Source organism: Hyaena hyaena, unplaced genomic scaffold, assembly GCF_003009895.1.
Source record: "Hyaena hyaena isolate Hyena2069 unplaced genomic scaffold, ASM300989v1 scaffold_600, whole genome shotgun sequence".
Lineage (NCBI taxonomy): Eukaryota > Metazoa > Chordata > Mammalia > Carnivora > Hyaenidae > Hyaena > Hyaena hyaena.
The window spans coordinates 170,108-182,596 of NW_024081234.1; positions in this window are offsets into that span (position 1 = coordinate 170,108).

Below are 12,489 nucleotides of genomic sequence, written 5' to 3' on the forward strand. Positions count from 1 at the left end.
CCTGCTCATGCTGTCTCTCTCTTTGAAAAATAAATAAACATTAAAAATTAAAAAAAAAAGAAAATATAGGGCATGTTCTTGGACAGGAAGAATGGGTATCATGAAGCTGTCAAATCTTAATTTATAACTAAAAACACCAAAGGGTTTTTCCTCTCCTATAGGGCCTAGAAGAATTGATTCTAAAGCTCATATGAAAAAATATGAGTTGGGAATATGCTGGAAAAGATTAGCAATGGCAAAGGAAATGAGGCTATTCCTAGCAGATGTAATAAATACTCTAAAGTGTCTGTAATTAGAAGTGTGGTACTGGTGCATAAATAGAGTGATCGGTGGAACAGACTGTAAGATCTGAGAATGGAGCCACACACATCTGTGGAGTTTAAGTATAATAAAAAGCAAATTTGGGGAAAAGATGAGCTTTTTGATGAATGGTATTGGGTGATTTGGATAACCATTTGGAAAATAAAATTGGATCCTTATGCCACGCTATGCACTATAGGATAAACTCCAAATAGATCAGAGATCTAAATATAAAACATAAAAACCAAGTAAGTGCTAGAAGAAAACATGTGAATTGCTTTATAACTTGGGTATGGGGAAATCCTTCCTAAATATTTTTCAATTTTCAAAATTCAGTATCAACAAGGAAATGATCAATGTTTTGTATTAAAGTACAAAACATCTCTTACTAAACTTTATTTTCTTCCAAGTTTTTATTTAAATTCTAGTTAACATGTAGTGTCGTATTGGTTTCAGGAGTAGAATTTAGTGATTCATCACTTACACATAACACCCAGTGCTCAGCCCAACAAGTGCCCTCCTTAATGCCCATCACCCATTTAGCCCATCTCCTCATCCACCTCCCCTCAGCAACCCTCAATTTGTTCTCTGTATTTAAGAGTCTTTTATGGTTTGCCTCACTTTGCTTTTATCTTATTTTTCCTTCCCTTCCCCTATGTTCATCTGTTTTGTTTCTCAAATTCTACATATGAGTGAAATCATATGACACTTTTCTTTCTCTGATTAATTTCACTTAGCATAATATGCTCTAGTTCCATCCACATGGTTGCAAATGGCAAGATATGCTTTTTGATCGCTGAGTAATATTCTATTGTATATATACACCACGCCTTCTTTATCCTTTCACCAGTCATCAGATGGACATTCTTTACATAATTTGGCTATTGTTGATAGCACTGCTATAAACATTGGGGTACATGTGCCCCTTCAAGTCAGCAATTTTGTATCCTTTGGGTAAATACTTAGAACTACCTTTGTAGGGTAGTTCTATTTTTAATTTAAAATTTTGAGGAACCTCCATACTGTTTTCCAGAGTGCATACTGTTTTCCCTCTCACCAACAGTGCAAGAGGGTCCCCCTATTCTCACATTCTTGATAATCTCTGTTGTTTTCTTGAGTTGTTAATGTTAGCCATTCTGACAGGTGTGAGGTGATATCTCATTGTGGTTTTGATTTGTATTTCCCTGATGTGAGTGATGTTGAATTGAGCATCTTTTCATCTATGTGTTAGCCATCTGGATGTCTTCTTTGGAAAAATGTCTATTTTATATCTTTTGCCCATTTCTTCACTGTATTATTTGTTTTTTGGGGGGAGGGTTGAGTTTGGTAAGTTCTTTATAGATTTTGGATACTAAATCTTTATCAGATATCTCATTTGCAAATACCTTCTCCCATTCCGTAGACTATATTTTAGTTTTGTTAATTGTTTCCTTCACTCTGCAAGAGGCTTTTTATCTTGATGAAGTCCTAGTTGTTCAGTTTGGCTTTTGTTTTCCTTGCCTCCGGAGACATGTCTAGTAAGAAAGAAGTTGCTATGGCTGAGGTCAGAGAGGTTGCTGCTTGTGTTCTCCTCTAGGATTTTGATGGCTTCCTTTCTCAGACTTAGATCTTTTATCCATTTTGAATTTATTTTTGCGTATGGTGTAAGAAAGTGGCTCAGTTTCATTCTTTTGCATGTCCTGTCCAGTTTTACCAACACCTTTTGTTGAAGAGACTGTTATTTTTACATTGGATATTGTTTCCTGCTTTGTCAGAGATTAGTTGACCATATAGTTGTGGGTCCATTTCTGGGTTTTCTATTCTATTCCACTGGTCTATGTGTCTGTTTTTGTGCCAGTGCCATACTCTTTATGACTATAGCTTTGAAATATAGCTTGAAGTCCAGAATTGTGATGTTCCTTGCTTTTCTCTTCTTTTTGAGGATTGCTTTTGCTATTCAGGGTCTTTTGTGACTCCATACACATTTTAGAATTGTTTTCTCTAGCTCTGTGAAAAATGCTGGTGTTATTTTGATAGGGATTGCATTGAATGTATAGATTGCTTTGGATAGTATAGACATTTTAACAATGTTTGTTCTTCCAATCCAAAAGCATGGAATTTTTTTTTCTCATTTCTTTGTGCCCTCTTCAATTCCTTTCATAAGTGTTCTATACTTTTCAGAGTACAGATGTTTTACCTTTTTGTTTAGGCATATTCCTAGGAATACCTAGATGTTTTATGTGTGTGTGTGTGTGTGCATACAGTTGTAAATGGGATCGATTCCTTAATTTCTTTTTTTCTCTTGCTTCATTATTGGTGTATAGAAATGCAACAGACTCTGTACATTGATTTTTATATCCTACAACTTTGCTGAATTCATGTATTAGTTCTAGCAATTTTTGGTGGAGACTTTTGGGTTCTCTACATAAGAGCATCATGTCATTTGCAAATAGTGGAAGTTTTGACTTCTTCGTTCCAGTTTGAATGCCTTTTATTTCCTTTTGTTGTCTGATTGCTGATGCTAGGACTTCCAGTAGTATGTTAAATAGTAATGGTGAGAGTGGACATCCCTGTTTTGTTCCTGACCATAGAGGAAAAGCTCTCAGGTTTTCCCCATTGAGGATGATATTAGCTGTGGGTTTCTCATACATGGCTTTAATGATGTTGAAGTATTTTCCATCTATACCTACTTTATTGAGGGTTTTTATCAAGAATGGATGCTGTATTTGCCAAAGCTTTTCCCGCATCTATTAAGAGGATCATATATATGGTTCTTATCCTTTCTTTTATTAATGTGGTGTATCACGTTTTTTGATTTGCAGATATTGAACCTTGCCTCCAGCCCAGAATAAATCCCACTTGATAATGGGGAATAATTCTTTTAATGTACTGTTGTATTTGACTTCCTAGTATCTTGCTGAGAACTTTTACACCCATGTTCATCAGGGATATTAGTCTGTAATTCTCCTTTTTGGAAGGGTCTTTGGTTTTGGAATCAAGGTAATGTTGGCCTCGTAGAATAATCTTGGAAGTTTTCCTTCCATTCCTATTTTTTGGAACACTTTGAAAAGAATACTTAGTAACTCTTCTTTAAATGTCTGGAAAAGGCGTCTGGGTGGCTCAGTCGGTTAAGTGTCCAACTTCGGCTCAGGTCATGATGTTGCGGTCTGTGAGTTCGAGCCCCACGTCGGGCTCTATGCTGACAGCTCAGAGCCTGGAGCCTGCTTCAGATTCTGTGTCTCCCCTCCATGCTCATGCACTGTCTCTCTCTGTCTCTCAAAAATAAAAATAAATGTTAAAAAAATGTCTGGGAAAGATATGTACACTGAAAACTATAGAAACCTTTTGAAAGAAATGGAAAAAGACACAAAGAAGTGGAAAAACATTCCATGTTCATGGATTGGAAAAACAAATATTATTAAAATATTTGGTATGCTTTGCATACCAAACAATATGCACACACAATGCAATCCTAATCAAAAGGGCACTGACATTCTTCTCAAAGCTGGAACAAACAATCCCAAAATTTGTATGAAGACACAAAAGACCCCAAATAACCAAAGAAATTTTGAAGAAGGAAACCAAAACAGGATGCATCACAATCCTGGACTTTGGCCTCTACTACAAAGCTATAATCATCAAGACAGTATAGTATTAGCACAAAAACAGACACACAGACCAATGGAATAGAAAAGACAACCCAGAATCGGACCCACAAACTTATGGCCAACTAATCTTTGAAAAAGCAGGAAAGAGTGTCTAATGGAAACAAAACAGTCTCTTTAGCAAATGGTGCTGGAAAGACATGGTAGCAACATGCAGAAGAATGAAGCAGTACCACTTTCTTATACCATGCACAAAAATAAATCCAAAATGGTTGAAAGGCCTAACTGTGAGACAGGAAACATCAAAACCCTAGAGGAGAAAATAGGCAACAACCTCTTTGACCTCAGCCACAGCAATTTCCTGCTCAACACGTCTCCAAAAGCAAGAGAAATAAATGCAAAAATGAACAATTGGGACCTCATCAAGATAAAAAGCTTCTGCACTGCAAACAAAACAATGAACAAAACTAAAAGTCAACTGATGGAATGGGAGAAGATATTTGCAAATGACATATCAGATAAAGGGTTAGTATGCAATATCTATAAAGAACTTACCAAACTCAACACCCAAAAAACAAACAATACAGTGAAGAAATGTGCAGAAGACATAAATAGACACTTTTCCAAAGAAGATATCCAGATGGCCAACAGACATATAAAAAGATCCCCGACATCACTCATCATCAGGGAAATACAAATCAAAACCACATTGAGATACCACCTCACACCAGTCACAGTGGCTACAATTAACTCAGGCAACAACAGAAGTTGGTGAGGATGTGGAGAAATGGGAACCCTCTTGCACTGTTGGTGAGGATTAAAATTGGTGCAGCCACTCTGGAAAACAGTGTGGAGGTTCCTTAAATAATTAAAAAGAGAACTACCTTATGACCCAACAATAGGACTACTACAAATTTATCGAAAGTATACAGGAGTGCTGATTCATAGGGGCATATGTACCCCAATGTTTATAGCAATACTTTCAACAATAACCAAATTATGGAAAGAGCCCAAATGTCCATCAACTGATGAAGGGATAAAGAAGATGTGGTTTATATATAGAATGGAATACTACTTGGCAGTGATAAAGAATGAAATCCTGCCATTTGCAACAACATGGATGGAACTGGAGGGTATTATGCTAAGTGAAATAAGTCAGGCAGAGAAAGACCGATATCATATGTTGCACTCACATGTGGAACTTGAGAAACTTAACAGAAGATCATGGGGGAAGGGAAGGGGAAAAACAGTTTCAAATAGAGTGGGGGGTAAACCATAAGAGACTCTTAAATACAGAGAACAAACTGAGGGATGATGGGGGGGATGGGGGAGAGAGGGAAATGAGTGATGGCCATTGAGGAGGGCACTTGTTGGAATGAGCGCTGGGTGTTGTGTGTAAGTGATGAATCATGGGAATCTACCCCCAAAACCAAGAGCACACTGTATACACTGTATGATATGATATTAACTTGACAATAAATTATATTTAAAAAAGGAAATATTTTACAATAGAAAAAAAAATGTCTGGTGGAATTCCCCTGGGAAGCCATCTGGCCCTGGACTTTTGTTTGTTGATATTTTTGATTACTGATTCAATTTCTTTGTTGGTTCTGGGTGTGTTCAAATTTTCTATTTCTTCCTACTTCAGTTTTGGTAGTTTGCCCAGTTTGTTGGCATACAATTTTTCATAATATTCTCTTATAATTGTATTTCTGTGGTGTTGGTTGTGATCTCTCCTCATTCATTTATGATTTTATTTACATGAATTCTTTCTCTTTATTTTAATATTTATTTATTTTTGAGAGAGGGGGAGGGACAGAGAGAGAGGGAGAGAGAGAGAATCCCAAGCAGGCTGTGCAGCAAAAGTGCAGTGTCCAATGCAGGGCTCAAACACACGAACCGTGAGATCATGACCTGAGCCAAAACTGGATGCTTAACTGGCTGAGCCACCAAGGCTCTTTTCTTTTTGATAGGTCTGGTGAGGGGTTTATCAATTTTATGAATTCTTTGCAAAAGCCAGCTCTTAGTTTCATTGATCTGTTCTACCTCTTAGTTTCATTGATCTGTTCTACTGGTGTGTGTGTGTGTGTGTGTGTGTGTGTGTGTGTGTGGTTTATTTCTGCTGTAATCTTTATTATTTCCCTTCTTTTGCTGGCTTTAGGCTTTATTTGCTGTTGCTTTTCTAGCTGCTTAAGGTGAAAGGTTAGGTTGTATATTTGAGAATTTTCTTGCTTCTTGCGGTAAACCTGTATTGCTATATACTTCCCTCTTCAGATCGCCTTTGCTGCATCCCAAAGGTTTTGGACCATCAAGTTTTCATTTTAATTGGCTTCCATGTATTTTTTAGCTTCTTTAATATCCTCATTTACTCATCCATTCTTTAATAGGATTTTCTTTAATATCCATGTATTCGTAATTTTACCAACTTTTATCTTGTGGTTGACTTCAAGTTTCATAGCATTGTGGTCTGAAAATAAGCTTGGTATGGTCTCAGTCTTTTTGTACTCATTGGGGGAAGATTTGTGACCAAGTATGTAATCTGTTTTGGAGAATGTCCCATCTGTATTGAAAAATGTGTATTCTTCTGCTTTAGGATGGAATGTTTTAAATATATCTGTTAAGTCCATTTGACCCAGTGTTTTCATTCAAAGCCATTGATTTCTTGTTGATTTTCTGCTTAGATGATCTTTCCATTGCTATAGTGGGGTGTTAAGTCCCCTACTATTGTTGTATTATTATCAATGAGTACCTTCATATTTGTTATTGATTGACTTATATATTTGGTGTTCCAAGTTGGGGGTATAAATATTTATAATTATTAGATCTTCTTGATGGATAGTCCCCTTAATTATGATATAATGTCCTTCTTCATCTTTTGTTACAGTCTTCGGTTTCAAATATAGCTTTTCTGATATGAGTACGGCTACTCCAACTTTCTTTTGGTGTCTATTAGTATGATAAATATTTCTCCATCTTTTCACTTTCAATCTGCTGATGTCTTTAGGTCTAAAATGAGTCTCTTGAAGGCAGCACATAGATGAATCTTGTTTTTTTAATCCATTCTGATACCCTATGTCTTTTGTTTGGAGAATTTATTCCATTTACATTCAGGGTGATTATTGAAAGATATTAATTTAGTGCCATTGTGTTCTTGCAAAGTTGGTGTTTCTGGTGATGTTCTCTGTTACTTTCTAGTCTTCGTTGCTTTTGGTCTTTTTTCCCCCTACTCAAACGGTCCCCTTTAATCTTCCTTGCAGGGTTAGTTTAGTGGTCACAAACTCCTTTAGTTTTTGTCTGGGAAAGTCTTCTCTCTCTCTTTCTTTCTCTCTCTCTCTAATGTTTATTTATTTTTGAGAGAGAGAGAGGAAAGGAGAGAGAGAAAAAATGGGCGGGGAGGGGTAGAGAGAGAGGGGGACAGAGTATCTGAAGTGGAGTCTGTGCTGGCAGCAGCAAGCCTAATGTGGGACTTGAACTCATGGACCATGACATCATGAACTGAGCCAAAGTCGAACACTCAACTGACTGAGTCACCCAGACACCCCTCTTGTCTCTCTTTCTATTCTGAATGACAGACTTGCTGGATAAAGTATTCTTGGCTGCATATTTTTTCCTTCAGCATGTTGAATATATCATGCCACTCCCTCCCGGCCTGCCAAGTTTCTGCAGATGGATCTGCTGTGAATCTGATCTGTCTTCCCTTGTTAAGGTAAGAACTTTTTTTCCCCTTTTTGCTCTCAGGATTTTTTACTTGTCTGTGTATTTTGCGAATTTGACTATAATATGTCTTGGTGATGGCTGGGTTTTGTTGAATTTAATGAGAATTCTCTGTACTACTTGGATTTCAATGTCTGTTTCCTCCCCCAGATTATAGAAGTTTTCAGCTATAATTAGCTCAAATAAACCTTTTACTCCTTTATCTTTTCTTCTGGGACTCCTATGATATGAAAGTTATTATGCTTTAAGGAATCACTGAGTTCCCTAAGTCTACACTCGTCATCCAATACCTTTCTTTCCTTCTTTGTTTCAGCTTCATTGTTTTACATAATTTTATCTTGTATATCACTGACTCACTCCTCTGTTTCATCCATCCTTGCTGTCATTGCATCCATTCAATTTTGCATCTTCATTAAAGCATTTTTTTTTTTTTAAATTTGGCCTGACTTATCTCTGCAGTCAGGGATTCTCTAGTGTCTTCTATGCTTTTCTCAAGCCCACCTAGTATCCTTAGGGTTATTATTTTAAATCCTAGTTCATACATCTTACTTATATCTGTATTGATTAAATCCATGGCCATAACTTCTTCCTTTTCTTTCTTTTGGGGTGAATTCCTCCATCTTGTTATTTTGCCTGGGTCAATGATGTGTGTGTGTGTGTGTGTGAGATTGTTAGGAAAGCCTATTGTATTTCTGCTCCTGAGGGTAATGGCTATGTTAAGAAGAGGTTAAACAAAAGAAAATAAAACAAAAAACCCCAAAAACAAAATAAAAAACAAAACAAAACAAAATAAAATAACAGGCAAGATCCTATTTTCCTTAGAGTTGAAGAAATGCAGCACTTGATGATCAGCACTTGTTCATGTGAGGGGTTTGTGCTGGCCTCCTGGGGAAGGGGCCTGCTGCTCTGATTCTCAGGTGTTCTTGCCCTAGTGGAGATGAACCTACAGGGGCCCTGGGTGGGGATGGGGACTTGGTATAAGCAAGGGTCCTCCACTGGATGGTGCTGTTTTGCTCTCTGAAGTCAGCCAGTGCTAATGGGAGCAGATAATGCCCGCAAGCAGCTCTCTCATCCCTGGATTGGGGAGCTCATGCCTGCCACTCTTCAGGAAGCCCTCAGAGAAGAGAAACAATCACCTCTCTTGTGTCCATGGCTTCTGCCAGATCCCCACATGCCACCCTGCCAGTGACTGAGCTATCTGCCTGCCAAGCAGCAGAGCACTCCTGTATTTTGTCCTGTGCAGCTGGGTTTCAAAACTCCAAATTTTAGAGATCTGCACGGTGTGGACCTGTGCTGATCCTCTGGGGAAGGGTCTCGCTGTGCTGTGGCCAGTGCAGTCTTGTCCCAGAAATCAGTTGTGCGACTGCACGGCAGTTCAGAATTTACTGTAAAGTGCAGCTAAAAGCCAGCACCAAGATTTGTTGTCCTCAGCCAGAGTGCCTTTGTTTCTATGCTAGAGAACAGGGTAGCATGCTGGCGCCACAGGGAGAGGCCATGCTGTCACTCCCAAATGCGCTCTAAACAGGGGAACGGCTTCTCCCTGTGTGAGCCAGAGGATTCTCAAACCACGTTGCCTGCTCTCAGGTCTCTGCCCCCTGTCCCCACCAGAGCATTGCCAAGCCCATCAGGCACGACCCTGGTGATGGTGCAGACCTCTAAAACTTCAGATTCTGTACTCTACTGTCTATGAAATCTTGCAGTATTCAACCCTTCTCCCTTTTCCAGCCAATGAATTTGAGGAAGAGTTTATCTTGTACAATTCCCAATGAGTGCTTTCTTTCACTCTTTCTCTCTCTCTTTTTCTTTCTTTTTTCACTCTTCCCAATCTCAGCACCCATAGCTCTTCTCTCCCTCAAACCTACTCTCTGCAGTTCCTACCTTACATGATGTTGCCATTTTTTCTACCTCTAGTTATGCAATTTTGCTCTCTCAGTACTCAGGTAGACTTCCTGGGTGTTCAAAGTGATTTAATTTTTTTAAATGTTTTATTTATTTCTAGGAGAGAGAGAGAGAGAAAGACAGCGTGAGCAGGGGAGGGTCAGAGAGAGAGGGAGTCACAGACTGAAACAGGCTCCAGGCTCCGAGCTGGCAGTCAGCACAGAGCCCGATGCGGGGCTCGAACCCACAAACCGCGAGATCATGACCTAAGTGAAAGTCGGACACTTAACCGACTAAGCCACCCAGGCGCTCAAAAGTGATTTAATTTTTATCTAGCTGTGTTCGAAGGACAAAGCAAGCCTTGGGTCTCCCTACTCCTCCCCCGTCTTGAACTCCTCTTCTCCCTGACTAAAGTTTAAAAAGTAAAAGCAAAAGACCAAGGACAGAGAACAAACACTTGCAAGTTGTCACTAAGGGCTACCTACTTAGTATGAAGAGTTTCAGTAAATGGAGAAGAGAAAACCAAGAACAATGGAACAGATGGCAAGGGCCACAAATATGCCTCTTCTGAGAACAAGTGAATCCCAACATATAAATAAGTGCTCACCATCATTTGTAGTAAGAGAAACTAAATCCATGCCCTGAAATACCGGTTCTCAGCCATGAGGTTAGTAAAACCCCAGAGGTTTGACAAGCAATTGCATTGGTGAGGCTGAGGGGAGGCTCAGTGTACGTGTTGGCCACCCTGTGGAGGGATTGCCTGGGTCTAACAAAATTACAGATGTGTTTCCCTGGATCTGTTCTAAAGATGCACACATGTGCAAGAACAGGAAATGATACACGCATGGGGGGTTTCTTTGCAGCCTTAGGATTGGAAACTGCCCAAATGTCTTTTTACATGATACTGTTTCAATCCATGGCAGATCCATAAGATGGAAAACACAATCACTACAAGATAGGAAGAATGAGCTGGAATAACCCCCAGCTTATGTTGTTAAGTGAGGACATGGAGTGCAGCTCTGTGAATACAGGGCACTTTATTTTGTATGGAAGTAGTGTTGCAAAAAGAAACACTGAAAGAACTAACTAGAAACCAATGACAATGGGTGCCTGCAGTGTGCTTTGACCTTTGATTTTTGAACCAAGTCAGTATTTTACATATTTGAACAGTTAAATTAAAAAGAAAATATATGTGATCACGAAAAGAAGCTGAGAAAAAGTAAACCTGCCAGCATAGTTTATTGATAATAGGACCCCACACAGGAAAAAAATCATTTCGAGCACTTTGAGAACACAGTAGCTTTTCCATCCACCACTGCTGCCATACTGGATGGAGAGGTCCAGAAGCAAGCCCTACCCTTCAGTCAGAGTTTAGGAGGAAAAAGAGCTTATAGAAGATAATTTTGGGAAATTGTGGAAATTTAAATATGGCCCAGGTATTAGATGATGTAGAAGCTATTTTTAGCTTGGTATTATATTTTGAAATTGATTCAACAATAGTTATTATGCCTAATGTAGAAAGCAGTCATTTTTTTTTAGAGATGAATACTGGAGTATTTATGTGTGAAAAGTCACAATGTCTATAATTTAAAATGTCTCAACAATGAAGTCATTAGAGCAAGAATGACAAATGTAAGATTGACAAAGCTATAAAATGGGTTTAGCGATGGTCATTGCTCTGCTCTCTCTACTCTGTGCTTGAGATAGCTCATAAGTGAAAATAAAAGTGATGGCAATAAATGAATAAACAGGATCCATTTGGGACAAGGGGCTGGGGTGGGGGCATTTAAGCTGGACCTTGAGCATGAAGAAGTCCATGTTGAGAAAACAAGGGTCTGGGTCTCAGCAGGAGCAGGGCTCGGGGTCACAGGTCCTTGACACAGTCTCCTGACCCCTCATTTCTGTCACCTTTTCTTATCCTAAAAATGTATTCCCTTCAAAACCACTGATACCCTGTCACGAAGGCCTGTTCTCATAAGGGGCCATACTTCTCTGCGGGCCAAGTTTGAGCTCATCGGCTGCATGAACCAGATGTGTGCCTGTTCTGCCAGCAGCTTCTCTAGAAATGGGGACGGATGCCTCAGAGACAGAGCAGCTGCTGCTCTCGGCCCTGAGGAGCAGAGGGAAATTGCATGTGCCTCTTCTCTGTCCCCAGAAGAGTCTTTGGGCCCCATTCCCCCCTCAGCTCATCCACGGGGCTGAGACCTGGTCGAGGGCAGGCCCTTCATGTTCTTTCGGCTGAATATTTTCTGAAGAATCCAAAGTGTTTAGAGGCCAAAGTGATATAATCCAGTTAAGGATTATAAACTTTATTTTTATAAACATATCAATTCATCATTAATTGACCTCAGCTACATTTTGGACTCTCCAGTGGATTTTCACAGGCTCCCCCAGGAAGTGTGCAAGCCCTGGCTGTGTGGTCAAGGCAAGGCTGAGAGACAGGCTGCATTTCAGTTAGAAAATGTGTGTCCTAAGCAGGAAAGAATATCCAATGGAAAAAAGACAGCCTCTTTAACAGATTTAACCTCTTACTTGACACATCCCCCAAAGCAAAGGAGTCAAGAGCAAAAATAAATGATTGGGACCTCATCAAGATTAAAAGCTTCTGCACAGCAAAGGAAACAACCCACAAAACTCATAGGCAACCAACGGAATGGGAAAAGTTAGTTGCAAATGACATATCAGATAAAGGGTTGATATCCAGAACCTATAAGGAACTCACCAAACTCCACACCCAAAAAACAAACAACCCAGTAAAGAAGTGGGCAGAAGATATGAACAGACACTTCTCCAGAGAGGACATCCAGATGGCCAACAAACATATGAAATGGATGCTCAGCATCCCTACTCATCAGGGAAATACAAATCAAAACGACACTGAGATACCACCTCACACCAGTCAGAGTGGCTAAAATGAGCAAATCAGAGGACTCTAGATGCTGGCGAGGATGTGGGGAAACGGGCACCCTCCTACACTGTTGGTGGGAATGTAAACTGGTGCAGCCCCTCTGGA